We start from the raw sequence: 18,662 nt of genomic DNA on the forward strand, positions 1-18,662 counted from the left end.
CAAAGAGAGAGGAGGGGAAGAGTGAGTGAGAAGGAGAGAGAGAGATTAAGAGACGAGAAAGAAAGTAAGAGAGAGGGAGAGAGGAGCAGCAGAGTGAGCGAGAGGCAGAGTGAGTAAGAAGGAGAGAAGGAAAGAGAGAGGGCAGAGTGAGTGAGAAGGAGAGAAGGAAAGAGAGGGAAGAGTGAGTGAGAAGGAGAGCGAGAGAGATTAAGAGACGAGAAAGAAAGTAAGAGAGAGGGAGAGAGGGGCAGCAGAGTGAGCGAGAGGCAGAGTGAGTAAGAAGGAGAGAAGGAAAGAGAGAGGGAGAGAGAGGCAGTGTGAGTAAGAAGGAGAGAAGGAAAGAGAGAGGGAGAGAGAGGCAGTGTGAGTAAGAAGGAGAGAAGGAAAGAGAGAGGGAGAGAGAGGCAGTGTGAGTAAGAAGGAGAGAAGGCAAGATAGAGGGCACAGTGAGTGAGAAGGAGAGAAGGAAAGAGAGAGGGCCAAGTGAGTGAGAAGGAGAGAAGGCAAGATAGAGGGCACAGTGAGTGAGAAGGAGAGGGAGAGAGGCAGAGTGGGAGAGGGAAAGAGAGAGGGGCAGAGTGAGTGAGAAGGAGAGTGAGAGAGAGGAAGGGGTTGGCAAAGTGAGGGAGAGTGACAGAGAAGAAGGGGGATTAAGAGAGGGGGAGCGAGAGAGAGGAAGAGACGGAGAAAGAAAGTAAGAGAGAGGGGCGGCAGAGTGAGTGAAAGGGAGACAAAGAGAGGGAGAAAGAGAGAGGGAGAGAGAGGCAGAGTGAGGGAGAAGGAGAGTGAGAGCAGAAGAGGGGGGGGGCAGAGTGAGGGAGAGCAAGAGCAAGAGAGAGGAAGAGAGAAAGAGAGAGAAGGAGGGGGAGAGAGAGGCGCGATAAGACCCGAGCTTTTCAGTGTGTGTTGGTGATCAAAGATGAGAGGGGCCGTGGCTGGAGTTGAAGAAGCTCACAGGGGTCTCTGTGCAGTGACTATAAGCCTTTATCGTAGGCTAATGATCGAGGTAGCACCCTGAAGTGAGCTCTTACCACGCTTTGGTTCTGTCTTGTGACTTGACACTCAAAAATTGATTTAATATGGGGGTTTGTTACAGTTTGTGTTCGACAGGATGTTCAGCAATACTACTAAACTAATGGAGAACAATTGTGGAAACAACAAAAACAACACAAGTGGGTAGAGTAACCAAAAACTGTACTCAAGTAAGAGAAACGTTACTTCAGAATAATAATACTCAAGTAGAAGTACAAAGTTGTGGTTTGAGAAATCACCTAAGTAAGAGTGAAAAAAGTACTACTCAAGTAAGTTTAAGAGTAACTGATTTATAATATGAAGTTAATCTAATTTGAAGGACAAAACATTAAATAAGGCACAAAATCTGGTATTTTTTATGGATATGTATTAAAATTAGACAAACTAAATCATGTCTCAAGGAGCAGAGCAATAAACACAAATATTCAAATCATTTCATACTGTCAATATAAAGCTTTTGTCACCTAGACTTATTCACAGTGGGAAGTGAAACTAAAATCTTTACTCAAGTAAGTTATTTCAATAAAATTAGTACACAAGTAGGAGTAAAAGTATGCTGCTAGGAAAGTGCAGTTTATTTTATAATATTTGAAATATTAATATTTGAAAACAGCAAGTCTAAGAAATTGTACTAAAGTTCAGAATTTTACTTTGCACTGTTGAAAAAAAATGATTGATTGTGTTCCGTTTTCAAATGGGAAAGAACACTTGGGTACACACGGACCCTAGGGCGGTTTAGAAAAATATACCAGCTCTAAAAACTTGGGAAGCTCTATGTCACATGAATAACAACAATAGAGAAATCACACATATGGACTAATATCGCTGTTTGAATTGCTATGTTGTCCATCAGTAATCTAATTTAAAGTATTCAAACAAGTACTCTGACTAGATTTATAATTTATGTTTTCAAATGTTCATCAATTTGAGCAAAGACAATTTTAACCGCCAATTAATACAACAATACCACACATTTAAGAACATGTGTAGAAGTCTAAAATACATGGTTAACAGTTTAATAAATACTAAAAAACTTAACTTTAAAGGCAATATATTTTGTTAATAGCCAATTAGTGATTTTAGTGTTTGAGTCAGGAAAGAGTATTGCCATAGTCATGTTTCACCTTTAGCCCAGTTCAGAGCAGCAGACAGGAGTAGTAGACGGTGTGTGTGTGTGTGCACGTGTGTGTGTGTGTGTGTCTGTTTTTTTGGTTTTTTTTAAAATGAGGAAACTCTGGTGACCACAACCCATCTGACCTCGCAGACTGGTCATGGACTTTGCCTTGTGTCTTTCATCTCTCTCTCTCATGTGTACAACTTCCCAACTTTGCACAAGCACCCAAGAAAACAATCAAAATGTGTTGTTTTTGATCTACAGTAGCAGTTTCAGAATGTTGAAAATGCTATTACTGGAATTGTCATGTGATCCATTAAAATAAAATAAAGTAAAATCGTCATGAATGCAAAATGTTTTCACTTGTACGCACCATCTGCGATAACTGTAGTCTTGTATTGTAATTCTAAGCTTATTGTGTTTTTAAAATCCACATCTACACTTTCACTAGAATCATTTGGATAACCTTAGTCCAATCTCTACTTAATTAAAGATAAAAGATAGCTGTTACACAAGGTGGAAACGAGCAGTTAAGTGTTGGAGATATATCCAGACTAATAATAAAGTCTTACTCAAACATGTGTGAATGAAACAAAACACAAATCTGGGTATTTTTTTTGATGAGGCAACAACATTATAACATGACTTAAAGCTCACAAGAGTCAAATTTGCGTAATATTGGACGTCTTATTTCTCACGCACACATCTAGTAGGTCTTGTCTTCTGCTCTAATCACATCTTTGCTTTTCGTCTTCCAGGGCTGATGTCCACTTCTCGCCACAGACCAAGAACCAGACACCTTTTTAATGATCCACCCCCACAAACCACAACGCAAACACTGGGTTCAAAGTCCTGGCCTGATCCCCCACCCCGGCTCTATCGCCTCCACTTTAGGAAACCAGCTTGTACCACCAAATTCTACCCAAATTCTGCACAAATGTCTGTTTTTGTTCTTGCTGCATGAATCCCGCTCACTGCTGTTTTCAAAAAAGAAAAGTGCCAAGGTTTTTTGCGTCTCTGCTTCGTGAGCCAGTCTATGAGAATGAAATATCAAACTGTATTTATTGTGGGGTTTGTGCGTCGTGTGTCGGAGGTTGTTGTTGATTTTGGTGTTAAAAGTGCCACTTGTGAGACTCAGGCCCCCCTCAGACCTGGTAAAAATGTGAGGAATTATTGACATGGTAACTGATAAATGTTCAAAATTATATAAAGCTGATCTTTTTTGTCAGTGATGTTCAATAATCCAAAATACTGGATTCATTTAACATCTTTCCATGGATTTATTTTTTCATTAACAGGGAGAGACTATTTTTTAATCTAAGAACTGAGAGTGCGCAATTACCTAAAAACTGCTTTAATACGGATTTGGACATTTAATGCCACAGTATGTAGCTTTATAAGCAAAAAAAAGTCTTTGTTTTGTTTTGTGTTTATTGTACTGAGAATCATGCACCCTGACAAACCTGACTCTTATTTAGCCTGGAGGAGGACCTTCTCCTGCCATGGAAATGTTGTTCCTCTGGCTATAATATTCCACAGTACACCATAAAACTTATTTATCTCCATGGAGAGTTCTGAAGTATTGTTTTAACTTTAGGGATGCATGCAGGTGATGTGCCCTCTCTAGAAAGTTTCATACTGTTTCTTTAATGCACATTTTCTGTGGATCATCTTATTTTGTTGTCTGCATACAGTTTTCATCACAGGTAATTGCATTTTTGAACCACTGGACATCAGTTTTACATCATTATAAAAGCGGGTGGCATAGATCAGTTGCTGTTAATTCTCTTAGTTAGGAGAAGGGGTCCTTGCGCCCTCTGCTGGAGAATTATACACAAACTTAAGACCTCAGACAAATCATCATCAGAGAAATCACAAACAGTGTAACAAAGTGTACTGCCAAAGAAATGGTATCCAAAAAAGAGTTTGAAATGACAAATGCATAACTTTGCAACATCAGACTGGAAGATTAAACATTACTGTATTCATTTCCAAGTTAGCAAAGAAGCTAAACTAAAACTGCATGATATTCCATTTGTGGATAAGGTGTCCTATCTTTTGGTTTTAACTGATGAAGAATAAGCAAAAACGAATAAGACACAAAGCAATTAAAGTAGCACTGAGGAACATCTTATCTACCTTTGACGCAGAGCTCAACAGGGCGTGGTGCCACAGTATTTAGTTACTCGGTCACTAAGTGCATGGACACTACTTTGGATAAGTAAACTCAACTGAGCAGATAATAAAATACAGTCCTCATCATGTGAAAGAAACCTATGTCCTTATAAGACAGCAAATTTAAAAGGAATAACAAAAGGTGCAAATGTGTTTTAAGAAAGTTACAAGCTTATTTCCTTTGTATTAATGATCAAATTCATGTCGTTAAACATATTTATTAAAATATCCCATACACAAGGCTGTCATTAAAGAGGCACTATGTAACTTTTCAGGTGGAGGGTTCACCGTCCACTTGTCTGCATGGAGAGGTTGCAAAAACTGTTCATTATCTCCATGGAGACAAGTATGTGGGGCCACCAGGCCAATTTACAGGTCAGAGTCTACTCACAAAGTATCTTTGAGCAAGAAAATGTGCAGTTGAACACATGAAAAAAGACAAGTTTAATGCCATTCTGCGGAATATTCCTGATTAAGGCTGGGTATCGTTAAGAAGTTGCCGATACGATACATATCTCGATACAGTGCACATTCAATTTGATACGATATATTTCAAATTGTTTCGATACCGTTCAATAAAAATAAAGGCTAAATCATGGCTGTGATACTAAAAGTCTTTGTTAAACCACTTCTTGCGCAAAGTTAATAAGAAACACACCCATTTTAATCATCAAAACAGTGAATATGTCAAATGTGATGCATGAACGAGTTTCCTTTCTTTGAACAAGCAACAAAACTGTTAGCTTGATTCATCAGCTGGCTTCACTTCGTAGAAACCGTCTGACCTCACAGCATTAGGATTCCTTCGTTCAACAGTAGGCGGATACTTTTTTTATTTCGCTGCAATTTGGTCGTGACCTATGTAATGCGTCGCTATCTGGGCTAACTGGGATATTATGTTTTTCCCAAATTCCGTAGGAAGAAGGGCAATAACCTCTTTCCCCTTGATAAAATTCACCAAACATTCTCTTTGTTCCGGCTTTAAATCCTCGATCTCAGGAATCGTTGTCAATACAGAATTTATGGCTCCTGATAAAGCAGGAATATCTCCATGGAGGCAAGCAGTTGGCAGACCATCAACCAGAAATGTTACATAGTGCAGCTTTAAAACAGAGTATTTAGTATGTTTGGTTTGTTACTACAAGATTCTGACAAAACCTATTTTAGCATCTCTCCTGTTGTAAGCCAGGACCAAAACAGATACTATAAGAGAGTTTTGGAGTGTAACTGTATTTGTAAATGCGTACAATTCTAGATATGTAATTGTACTTCATTACATGTAAAATCATATAAGTTACCAAGTTCCGTACAAGTCCAATTGTCATAATGCATGACTATTTTCCTCCTCTCTGTACCTGATTGTGGCAACTAAAACACTTAATTTATTTTTTGAGTTAAATTCATCAAGGTTTGCATGAAAAAAAATCTAAAATGGTTCTAAAATTGCATTAAAAAGTAACTAGTAACTGCTTTAAAGGACCTATATTACGCAAAATTGACTTCCTGCATTACCACATGAAATCACAAGATGGAACAGAGTGTTTTCCATTTGAGAGAAGAAGCCTGAATATGCAGGATTTTTGAGTTAAACACGTATGAATAAAACAAAACACAACTCCAGGTATGTTTGTGATGAGGAAACAACATTATAACATAGATCAGAAAATAGAAGTATTATTATTCATGTGTACCTTCTACTAACACTATAAGTACTAATTTGGCAGCAGTACAGCAGTTTGACTACTAATTCACTAGATTATTTGCCGTATGTGTACTTTTACCTGAGTACTCTTCATTTGAATGCCAGGTGTGAAGGGGGGCTCTGTTCTTACACAAACTGTGATCAGCTGTACTCGCATGGTAGCCCAATGCATGCACCAGCACAAGATAATGTTTATAATCTAAATAATAACACGGACCCCTTCTTCCTCTTTGGTCCGGCTCTCGCTTTGTCCTGCATGAATCGCCGCAACGCTTGGATAAATCTTTTGTAAAACTAAACTCCATGGGACAGTGGCTCCTCCGCATTTCAGATTGGAATAAACATTTGTACTGCAAAGCGTGTGTGTTTGGTGCGGGGTTGTGTTTGGAGGGAGATGATGAAACAGAAGTGTGCTTTGTAACGGCCTGGAGCAGAGCGCAGGAATGTGCTGGTGTCTAGAAGCACTGAGTGTGTAAGAGAGTGAACAACAGACAGAGGAACTGAGAGGAGTTTGTCACAGGCTACTGCAGCTACCAGTAAATATTACACTGGGAGATGGGGACGGTTTACTGTAGAAAAGATAGATGGAGGTTTTAGGGTTTTTTCAAAAGACAAAAGCACAATTGTGTTATAACATGTGAAATCTTGACAAGCTTTTCCACTTACTGTACAATATATTACGGTAAATGGTCACATTTTTATACAGCACTTTCCCACCTTCAAGACACTCAAAGCACTTTACAACAACGAACCACTCACACATTCACACATCAGGCTTGGTCATGTGTCTTGCTCAAGTACACAACGACAGCCTTCATCTGTTGGAGCTGAAATCGCACTGCCAACCTGTGGATCAGTGGATTTGACCACTCAACCAATGATGTTTATGCCGAGAGCGGGATTCAAACCACCAACCTTCTGATCAGTGGACAAACGTTCTACCAACTGAGGTCACTCCATTATATAAAGATTTGAACAATATATTTAAATTGATTAAACGGGGTGTCCCCAGGTTTGACTACCCCAAATTTAAGACTTTTTAAGACCTTTTTAAGACCACTTAAATGAAAATTAAGACCTTAAGATATTATGCGGGCGAAAAACACCAAATCAGAATTCTAATGACCAACCAACTGCCGGACTATATCTACAATCTAAGGCTACGTTTATACAATAACAGTCTGAACAGAAGACACAAAAGTGATCTTCACTTTTATTCTGCGTTTAGACAAGCGTTTTCAGGAGGAAATCTGCGTGCATACAGTGATGCAAAAGTGTGTGGAATTCGATTGGGTATGCATGCCAGGCAGCATATCCGACGTAAATGCGTACGTGACGTGAGCAGATCTGACCAGAGTTTTTCGTCTTGGGCAGTGTAGATGGAACTGATTGTTTACTCACTGCCGCCGGTGCCAAAAACCAAGCATTGTTTGCGCATACTCCAAATTGGACATTCATTCACGTTACGTTATTTCGCGTTGTTGTTTTTTTTCCCTCCCTCCATTTAACATTGCACTGCAGCCTGGTTGAGTAAACAAAACAACAGGTTAATGAAATTTAAGACCTATGTGACGAACATAAGAATTGGACAACATAATTTAAGAATTTTTAAGGCCTTAATTAAGAAACCTGAAATTTAAGACCTTTTTAAGATTTTTAAGACCTTGCAGCTACCCTGTTAAAATAAAAGCTCTCATCATATTTTTAGAGCCACAAAGATGCAATGTCATTTCATATTTTCTACAGACGGCTTGAAAAGTCTGTTGCAAAGGGTGCAAGTTAATTTATAAAAATATAAAAGTAACTATTTATTTATGCATGCCACTATGTAATTTTTCTCCTCCACCTGCTTGATACGCTCTACGACAGGGTTGCACCAATCCAGCTTTTTCAGTTCATTTAACACAAAACTAAAATAAGACACAACTGATCCAAATGTGTTAAGTAGCTGTTTATCTTTGAAATAACTACAAAACAGCTTCTTGTAAATTCAAACTTTATCTGATTTTCTGGACCGACTACATCCAGTAAATAGTCTTATTACATCAACTTGTATGTCCAACCAGGATATTGCCTGAACTGATATTTGGAAGCCGATATCCAATCCAGCAAATCTTTCAGTATTGCTGCAGGTACTGTATATATAACACCAGAATCAGATCAGTGCAGCACTTTTCCTGCACAGGAGCTTTGACTGGAATGTTCCACAGTATGGGATTAGACATAAGCAAGACAAGCAGATGACGCCACCAGACCAAACAGCAGGACAGATCTGTGGAGAGGTGATTCTGATCGCAGTAAGAATGCATGTTTGTTTTTTTGAGGATTTTCGTAAAAACACCCACTGAAGTAAATGCCTATATTTTGGGCTATTTTTGTCTGAAATCTTATGCAGTGGCACGTTATCTAATTAGGTGGGAAAAAAACACATACACTTCTACGTTCGATGAGGTTTTGACCTTTTGATCTGCTCCCATGACATAAATAAATCAATAAATACATAGATATAGGTTAAAATAGTATAAGATTAGGGTTCAGGTCAGGAGTGGGCAATTCTTTTTACCCATGGAGCCACAGGAAAAACAGAAAACATTATGGAGGGCTGGGCCAAAACTCAGTTCTGCATAATATGTATTCCTTTATTAAAAAAACAAAAAAAAAAAACCCTGCAAATATCATTGTTTTGACAAGCTGGTAAGACTGGTAAGAGTTTATGTTATGACTCATGAGCAATGAAAAAGTGAGACTGCCTTACAAAAAATTTCATTTAACATCTCTAAAAAAAAAGCAATGCAGCTTTAGTCCATGCATGAGGTAAAATGATAAAATATGTTTATTTTGTAATTCCAAATGAGTTTAAACAGGCCAGTCAGAATCAACCTGGCTGTTTAGGTTAGGTAAATAGTGAGTATGATTAAGGCTACGATCAGTCTCCAGGAAACAGAGGTGGGACCAAATCTTTGTTTTGCAAGTCTCAAGTAAGTCTCAAGTCTTTAACCTCAAGTCTGAGTCAAGTCCCTAAGTCAAAGACGGGCAAGTCCAAGTTGAGTCTCAAGTCACTGACCCATAAGTCCAAGTCAAGTCCAAGTCGTCTGCTTTGAGCTTCAAGTCATTTCAAGTCTTTAAACCAAAGCTTAGATTTTTGCAATTTATATGAATTTTAAGCTCAATTGTATTTTTAAAAAAATCCTAGTATATTTATATGTGAGTATTTATATAGAGTTGTAGAAATTTATTTTGTCAATTTTTCCTTTTTAAATGTCTTGACAAGATTTTAGACTGAATCATTACAGACAGAACAGAAAGAATTCAGATTTAAAAGTGCTTCTCAAGTCTTCTCAAGTCACAGGCCTCAAGTCCAAGTCAAGTCCCACATCATAGACCTTCAAGTCCAAGTCGAGTCTCAAGTCTTGGTCCATTTTATCAAGTCCAGTCACAAGTCCTAAAAATAGTGACTCAAGTCTGACTTGAGTCCAAGTCACGACTTGCAAATCCCCACCTCTGCCAAGAAATGAATGGAAGTCAGTGCATGGAAAGAAACTACCGGTATATGTGTATTGTAACTGTGCCTTTTTTACAGGTTGCAGTCATTTGCAATATAATAGGAATAAGTAAGTAGAAAATCTGATTAATGCTTTTTAGCCCAAAACTGAAAAGAATACTGACAAATTAAGAGTTGGCATTTATCATTCATTCAGTATACAAAGACTTCAAAGTACTTCTACTACTATCACGTACACATATACAACTCCATACAGGCCTACTTCAAGCTTGACCTATTTGAACAATGTTTTCCAAAAGTCATGCCACTCAGTCATGATGGGCGGAGTCTTGTGACAGCTTTACTCTATGACTCAGGGTTATTGTTGTGCATAATGTTACCACTTCCTTATTACAAAAGGGACTTTACAATTTAAAGGAAAGGACGCCCGGCCCAGAGTAGTCGAGCGTTTGACCCACATTTAAAGGTCCTATATTACCCTAAAATGACTATTGTGAGCTTTAATGCAGTTACCTCATCAAAAACATACCTGGAGTTGTGTTTATTGTGTTTATACTGTGTACGTCTCCAAAGCTCAAAATGCTCAAGTTAACAGCTCCTTTTACCTTTAGTTCAGTAGAGATTTGTAATTCCAGGACTGATATGATCCACATGATTCTAGTGAAGGTGTATGAAGTTTGAAAACAAATGGAGCACTTCCTGTATTATCACATGACATCACAAGGTGTTTTCAGTTTGGGAGAAGAACTCAGCCTAAATATACACGGTTTGTGTGTTAAATATGTGTGAATGAAACTAAGAACCTGTCCTGTACTTGATTGTTTGATTGTTTTTAATTATGTGTCTTAATTGCTGTTTGTACGGTGCCCTTGATTGCCCATAAAAGCGCCTTGAAATAAAATGCATTATTATTACATTATAGATTATAAAATAGAGTAATATGGGCCCTTTAATAGCACCTGTGTGACCTGAGTGACAGCTCATTTGGACAAAGTCACTAGAGTCATATTTTCTATTATCCACGGGTCATTTCTTATTGACATGACACATACAGTTCACAGAAAGGTAATAGGTCCGGAGTGGAGAGATATAGGACTTTTACTGCTACTTCTACTTCTATTGCCTTCTACTGCTGGCACTACTACTATTATGAAATTGTACTTCAACCTTCAACTTGGCAATGATAAGGTAATGATCCTTATCTTACTACAACAACTACTACTACTACTACTACTAGGCTGGTGTGGAGTTTACCAGTTTCTTACATCTAGGTTTCTCAAAAGTATTGACAATCAGATACTAATCAATACTAAAACTAGTATTGAAACTAGATACTCATTTGAGCAGGTATCGATACTAAAAAAGTCACATTCAGAGGACAGAAATGGACCTCTCCTGAATAGTTTTAGAATGATTTTGAGCTGTATCAGAACAAGTATAAGAACACATAGACACTCATGGATCACTATGGACCACTGAGGGATTACACACATATAAGACCACATGGGAACAGAAAAGAAAGTACTACGATTTTATGTTGAAAATCACATTATTTTGTCTAATGAAGAAGTGGTTTTAATTATAAGTATTGTGTATTCTAGCTCAAGATACTACTACTACATACCACTATTATTATTAGTACCATTTAGGGGTGTGCAAAAATATCGAAAAGTCAATGTATCGTTTAATGTGACCATACAGTATGGATATCATGGGCTGTTGTATTGATATATCGCCAAGAGTATTTTTTTATATATATTTTATTAAATTTTTTTCTTACAGCGCTACAGTTACGTTGCTTTTTAGTGGAAGGAAACTCGTTTATGCGACACATTTGACACTGTCACTGTTTTGATTATTAAAATGTTTGTGTTTCATATTCACTTTGCACAAGAAGTGGTTAACAAAGATTAGTATCACAGCCATGATTTAGCCTTTATTTTTATTGAACCGTGTATCGTATCGGCAACTTCTTGATGATACCCAGCCCTAATACCATTCTACTACTATTGCTACTCATACTTGTACGACTAAATCTATTACTGTTACTGTTAGAACTATTATTATTTCAATTCCAAGGAGATACAGTTGGTAATTGTAAAACAGGCAAACAAACCATCTGGTTTGATAGAAGAAATCCAAGTATTTAATACTAGTCCTGCTACTGATGCTAGTTCTCCTATGCCTAACACTTTTTAAATCTGCTACTACTACAGCCACACTTATTACTGCTATTACTACTTCTACTATTTAATCTGGTATCCTCAATTTTTATAGCTCCTAATACGACTATACTACTACTCCATGTTCATAAATCGTACATTAGTGGGGTTTGCCACAGCCCGGTTGGTTGCCAGGTTGGTTTTGTTGTTGCCAGTTTCCTGCAGAGCGTGGAGCCTGACGTGTGGTTAACACAGAGCACAAGGACTGAACCAGGGTCAGTAAGAGGAGCACAATAGGAGTACAATAGTGGTTTATGTTACACAGTACTTCAGTCAATAAGAGCGAGGGGTAGGAAGTGAGTACTGAATAATAGATACTATGATAGTGTTGTGTAAACGTACTAGTACTGCTTTCATCATTTAATAATATGGGGTAATTGCAGTAGGCAGAGAGCAGTAGAATAGTCAAAAACTGTACTCTACTACAACTCCCATTACTCCTCCTCCTACTACTACTACAGCTCCCACTATTACTACTACAACTACTACCGCTACTACTACAACTACAACAACAACATGAACTCCCACTACTACTACAACAACTACAACAACAACTCCCACTATTACTACAACTACTGCTACTATTACAGCTACTACAACTACTACTACAACAACTACTACTACAACTACTACAACAACTACTACTACTACAACTACTATTACTACAACTTCCACTACTACTACAACTACTGCTACTATTACAGCTGCTACAACTACTACTACAACTATTGCTACTATTACAGCTACTACAACTGCTACTACAACTACTACAACAACTACTACTACAACTACAGCTCCCACAATTACTACTACTATTGCTACTACTACTACAACTACAACAACTATCACTACTACTACAACTTCTGCTACTATTACAGCTACTACAACTACAACTGCAACAACTACTACAACAACAACTACTACAACTACAACTACTACTACAACAACTACTACAACTACTACTACAACTACAACAACTACCACTACAACAACTACTACTACAACATCTACAACAACAACAACTACTACTACTACTACAACTACAACAACAACTACTATTACAACAACTACAACAACAACAACTACTACTACTACAGCTCCCACTATTATTACTACTACTGCTACTACTACTACTACTACAACTACAACAACTCCCACTACTACTACAGCTACTGCTACTATTACAGCTACAACTACAACTACAACTACTTCAATAAATAGTACACAAGAAGGAGTAATAGTATGCCACTAGAAAAGTACTGAGTCCGCTCAAAAGATATGATTACGTGAGAAACCTTTATAATATAATAAACTGGTTAGACATATTTGAAATGATGGCCATGTTTAAAGCTGCATCATGTAACTTTTTTGTATCTGGCTCCATGGAAACAAGCAAGTTGTGCAACCAGGCCAGTTTACAGTGCCAGTCTATGAAACGGCAAGCCAGCTCAGAGGAAGAATGCATGTTTTTTCAAGGTATTTTTAAGCAATAAAATGAGATGTAAACGAGTAAATGCACATACTGCGGAACTTTCCAGCTGAAGTACTAGAAAAGTTGCACAGTGCGCCTTTATATTTCCAAAGGCTCTTCAAGCAGCTGTGTGCACTGGTCATAATAATAGACCAATGCAAATTATTACTGTTTTTGGTTTAGTAAAAATATCCAGGAACAGAAATGGCTGAGAAATATTGTTGAAAAAAATCCACATATTTTTGCACATATTTCAAGTTAAAAATCAATATATCAATATTAGAAGAATAATGACTTTTTTTCCCTACAATTTTACCTCGGAAATGTCAAGGATGTCATTTTGGAAATCCTTCTATAAAAATACTTCAAACTACCCAGTAACAGAAGCTAATAGAATCAAACATTGATCTATTCATAACTTCTAGATCTGAAAAAGTCACTTCCATTGTTTGGTACTGACTATGTGCTGGCAGGAGAGACACATTAAAGACTCCAGGTGATAGACAGGTGAAAAATAGATAAAACAAAGTCAGATCAAGAGCTACTGGTACGGTCTAATTCCTGCAATTCTATTTATTTATTTATTTATTTATTCTGGTCTCTTAGAAGCAGCGTGAGTGGGGTTATTTTGGTTGTAAAGGCTTTGGTAGTGACAAAATGCAGTTTAATTAGCCACTTAAAGTCTGCTTGTTGATAGTGGAAACTTATCTAGTGACATTGTAGTACTTACATGACCAGTCAAAAGTTTGGACATACTTTTTCAGGTATGTTCCCTCTATATTTCCATGATTATTTACAATGCAGATTCTCACTGAAGGCACCAAAACTATACCCTGATTCATCAACCGGTTTCATTTTATGGAAACCGTCTGACCTCGAAGCTTTAGGATTGATTCGCTCAATGGTAGGCGGGAATTTTTTTTTATTTAACCAATCGCTGCTATTTGATCGTGATGTATGTAATGTGCCGGAACGCTCAGTGGTGTCCAAGTTAATGCCGGCTACACAGCTCTTCGCTGATTGGCCAGTGCATGATCTACAACTTCCAGGGTTCTTGCAAACCGTCTAGTGTATTCTGATTCCTGACCTCGTTGCTGGAGAGAAATGAAATTGAGCTGAGGCACTAGGTGGCACCAGCCTGGCTACCAAAACTATGAATGACACATAAGGAATGTAGCAAACAAAAAATTTACTCAAAATAACTCAAAACCTGTTACAGATTTTAGATTTTTTTTAATAGCCACCCTTTGCTTTGAACTCTGGTTTGCACTTTTGGAATTTCCGGATGTTCCATGACACAGCTGTGAAGTGAAAACCTTTTCTAGGAGACTTCATCCCAAGTTCACTGAGAGAAGGCCAAGGGTTTGCAGCACTGTCAACAAATGGAAATGGATACTGGACAAGTCGATACTTTGAGGATTTGAATATAAAATATTTAAAAAATGTGTTGAGTTATTGCTTTTCTTTGCTACATAATTCATACTATTAATTCATATTCAACTTAATATATTTGATGTCTTCAGTGTGTATACAGAATGTAAAAAGTAGTAAAAACCAAAAAAAATTTTTACAAAAACAAATTGAAAAAGAAGGTGTGTCCAAACTTTTGACTGACACAAAACACTGAGCACATGAGGTGAGTCATAATGTCTGGTTAAGCCGACATGTAACTATCAGTAATTACTACTTGTCTTTCTTACGTAAGAGAACAGCAATTAACTTCATCAAAATAAGGCTCTATATTTAAATGATAATTACAAAAACACCAAGTTCATTTAAGAGAGCAATATACATGGGATATTTGTTCCTAATGATTTTAAAGCCCTAGCAGGTCACGGAACTTGTCTCCTTGGAGATAGATCATTTGAAAGCAATAACATCTTTCATCTAGGCCTGCCATGATAATTACTAGATCGTTCAATATATGAAAGCAGGAACGATATATTTTTGGGGCTCAATATTTATCGTGTGTACTATTTCTTTACAGCACAGGTGTCAAACATAAGGCCCAGGGGCCAGATCCGGCCCTCCAAGACCTTTAATCTGGCCCTCAGCTGATTTTCTACTAAAATATTTTAATTATATTTTCTATTAAAATCTTGTTAATTTTCTGTGGTGTTTATCACAGCAGCGTCTCCAGCGTCTCTGTACGTGGCCCCTCCCACCAGAGCAGCACAGATGAAGACTTGTCTCTTTCCAAACGCTCTTAAAGGACAATCATTTTGACTGTTGACCGTGACACCCTCATCAGAAAAATGTCCAACATGAGAAAAGTGGAGCTGAGTGCAGGATTTTACAAGGAAAATTTACTTATTCCTATTTACATACAAGTTCATGTTAAAACATTGTGTTGAAATTACATTTTTCAGGTTTCAGGTTGTTCATAATATTATAATATTTTGTAAAAGAAAGAGTTCATCAATTAAAAAAGATTTCTGTAATAGATTTGCGTTTCTCTGCACAAATATTTGAACTTATTGTTATTTTGGGGGTTTATATGTCATGAGTTTTCTGATCAGGCCCCTTTGTGATCAAAGTAGGCTGGATACGGCCCCTGGACCAAAATGAGTTTGACACCCCTGCTTTACAGTAATGGAGAGATTTTTGTTAGTTTTTTATGTAATAAGGTAAGATTTGAGCTGTAAAGGGTAGAATAAATACCTTCTATTGTTTATTATTTGTTCATTCTGCTATTTATTTCTTGCCACTCATGCATTTTTTAATCACATAATATAATTAAAAGTAGGTTTACTATTATCTTGCGTTATGACAGTTGCAGTAGTTTCTAAATTATTCAAACATATAATATTTCTCATTTGGAATAGATCGTGCTTCAAAATGTGTTATCGTGACAGGCCTATTTCCATCCACCTCACAGCAGAAACTAAACATAGCTGCACTACAAAACCCTCTGGTTGATGGGAAATGCTTAACCCACTGCATCTTATTTTTAAAGGCCTTCCTATTAGTGACACAAGATACAGGAGACATAGTAAAAACCCTAAGTATAGCCAAGGACAACCTGCAAAACTTCAAATATTGGACTGAATCTTATATGACAAATAGAATCCTTTTGGAACATATCTGCTACTACTGACTCTTCAGTCTATTTTCTTTTAACATCCACCCTCCTTGAAGTGCCAGCCATTTTCTGGACATCTCCCGGTGCTGTCTTTGAGATTAAAAACGTCAACTCTACTTCAGACTGCAGTACTACGAAGAGACAAGCAATGCCACTTCCTTCACTATAAAAACCCCTTACAATCCCTTCACTACAGATGGGCCATTATAAACAAACATGACCGCTCACAATTGCACTATTCTTCACCGTAAACAAACCTCGGTACTGTTGACTCCGCCCACGCGCGACAGCTCCGTCAATCAACCCCTTTATCTACTTCCTCCATGGACCACTGCTGTTGTGGCCTGCCTGTCAGGAAAACATAACTGTCAAAAATATATGCTACATTATATTGAAAAGTACCCAGATCACTCACTTAGACTAAGACCTAGACAAACTTTATTGATCCACAAGGTAAATTACTTGAACACAGTAGCTCTCACATCACAATATATTATAATAACAACAAAAATATAAATGGTAATAATAAGTAAATTCAAAACAAGCAGTAAAGATTGCACGAGACTGCTGTAAACAAGACATAATTATATTACCATGGTGTGGAATAAGCAGCAAAAACCAACATCACTGGTTGAGCGGTCAGAACCACTGAGCCACAGGTTGGTGGTGCGATTCCAGCCCCCACAGATGAATGTTGACATTGTGTTCTTGAGCAAGACATTGACCCCCGTCCCCAGTGTATGAGTACACAGTTGTATGAATGCGTGTGTGAAAAGGTAAGTGGTTCCTTGAAGATGGAACAGTGCTATATAAAAATGTGACCAAATAATTTACCATGGGACCAATTAGCATGCAGTGGGCAGTGTTGAGTACTAGTATGTTGAGTATAATTATAAGGGTATCAGAGGTTACTTAAAGGTCCTATAATACACAAAATGGACTCTTGTGAGCTTTAAGCCACGTTAGAATCTTATTATTTCATCAAAACCATACCTGGAGTGTTTTGTTTCATTCACACATACTTGAGTAATCCATTATTAGTCTGTCTACATCTGCAAGGCTCAAAATGTTCAGTTCCACCTTGTGATGTCATGTATTGGTAGTTTAAGTTAACAGCTACCAATTACCTTTATTCAGTAGAGATTGGCAATTCCAGGACTGAAATTATCCAAATGATTCTGGTGAAGGTGTATGGAGTTTAAAAACACAATGGAGTACTTCCTGTACTAACAAATGACATCACAAGGTGGAACAGAGTGTCTTCTGTTTGAGAGAAGGAATCAAGTCTTAATATCCATGATCAGTGTGTTAAACATATGAAAATGAAACAAAACACAACTCCTGGTATGTGCTGAGGAAACAACATTATAACACGGATCAAAAAATAGTGTAATATGGGCCCTTTAATAGATAGAAATTTGCATAAGGTGACAGTTTACCTATACAACATGTAAATGTGTTTAATGGTGGCCTTTGTAACTTTTTTACATAGTCATCTCCATGATGACTATGCTTAAAATGTTCCACTGTATGTCATTATACTTATCTTTCATTTATTCCTTTTTGGATGTTTCAAATTTGCCCTAAGAAACAATGAATCCACCTTTCCACAAATCTGACCAGTAACCTGACCTGGCCTAGATACTGTGGAACATCCCAGCCACAGAAATAACATTTGTTTTATGTTTGTTAGACGGTGGCTTTCACAAAACAAACAAAGACACTAGACTGAAGGATGCAGGATTATTTAAACAAATGCACTGAACAGATCTGTGCCAACTCTGTAATGCTCCTGTCACACTCCTGTCAACAACAGTGAAGTCCAAACTCACCTGAGTCATGGTTTCACCTGCACACGTCACAACAGCAACCTGCCCACGGCCGCTCCGCCACACCTCTCCCTCTGTGTCTCTCTCTTTCTCTCAGGTTTCCTCAGGGCTTACACTGTGGACTTTGTTTGAAGTTTCACTGGAAATCTTGTCCTACAATCAGACAATCAGCGTTACAGTGAACAAACTGTTATTTCAAATCTAAAGTGGCAGTAGTCGACTATTTGCAGCTGTTTAAGGTACAATATGTAACTTTTCTGATAGATGGTACTCCACATGCTTGTCTCTGGTTTCAAGTCTGTTTTTTATTTTTGCTGTGATTAAACATCTGTGATTGAATAAATGCTTAAAAATTGCAAGCTATATACATTAATGGCAGACTGACTCCAGGCAAAGCAATGACATCTCCATGGAGACGAGCAGGTGGTGGATTCCCTCAGGTTAGACCAAAGAGTCCACCTGACAGATGCTTTCCTGTGGTATCTCAAGTTTAAGAAGTAGTGACTCAAACTAGCTGTAGTTAGCTGCACTTA

The 18,662-nt window shown here is 37.6% G+C and overlaps 1 protein-coding gene across 2 annotated transcripts in view; it reads left to right on the forward strand.

Moving 5' to 3' along the window:
* LOC110159146 (semaphorin-4G-like) overlaps positions 1 to 3,711 on the forward strand; it is a 90,326-nt gene extending 86,615 nt beyond the window's left edge. For both annotated transcript variants that reach the window (XM_055162358.1, XM_055162357.1), the window contains one exon: positions 2,905 to 3,711. The gene's annotated coding sequence lies outside the window, so the exon portion shown is untranslated. The remainder of the gene's footprint in view (positions 1 to 2,904) is intronic.
* The last annotated feature ends 14,951 nt before the right edge of the window (positions 3,712 to 18,662 follow it).

Source organism: Boleophthalmus pectinirostris, unplaced genomic scaffold, assembly GCF_026225935.1.
Source record: "Boleophthalmus pectinirostris isolate CB_2022bp ecotype Guang Dong unplaced genomic scaffold, ASM2622593v1 HiC_scaffold_5, whole genome shotgun sequence".
Lineage (NCBI taxonomy): Eukaryota > Metazoa > Chordata > Actinopteri > Gobiiformes > Gobiidae > Boleophthalmus > Boleophthalmus pectinirostris.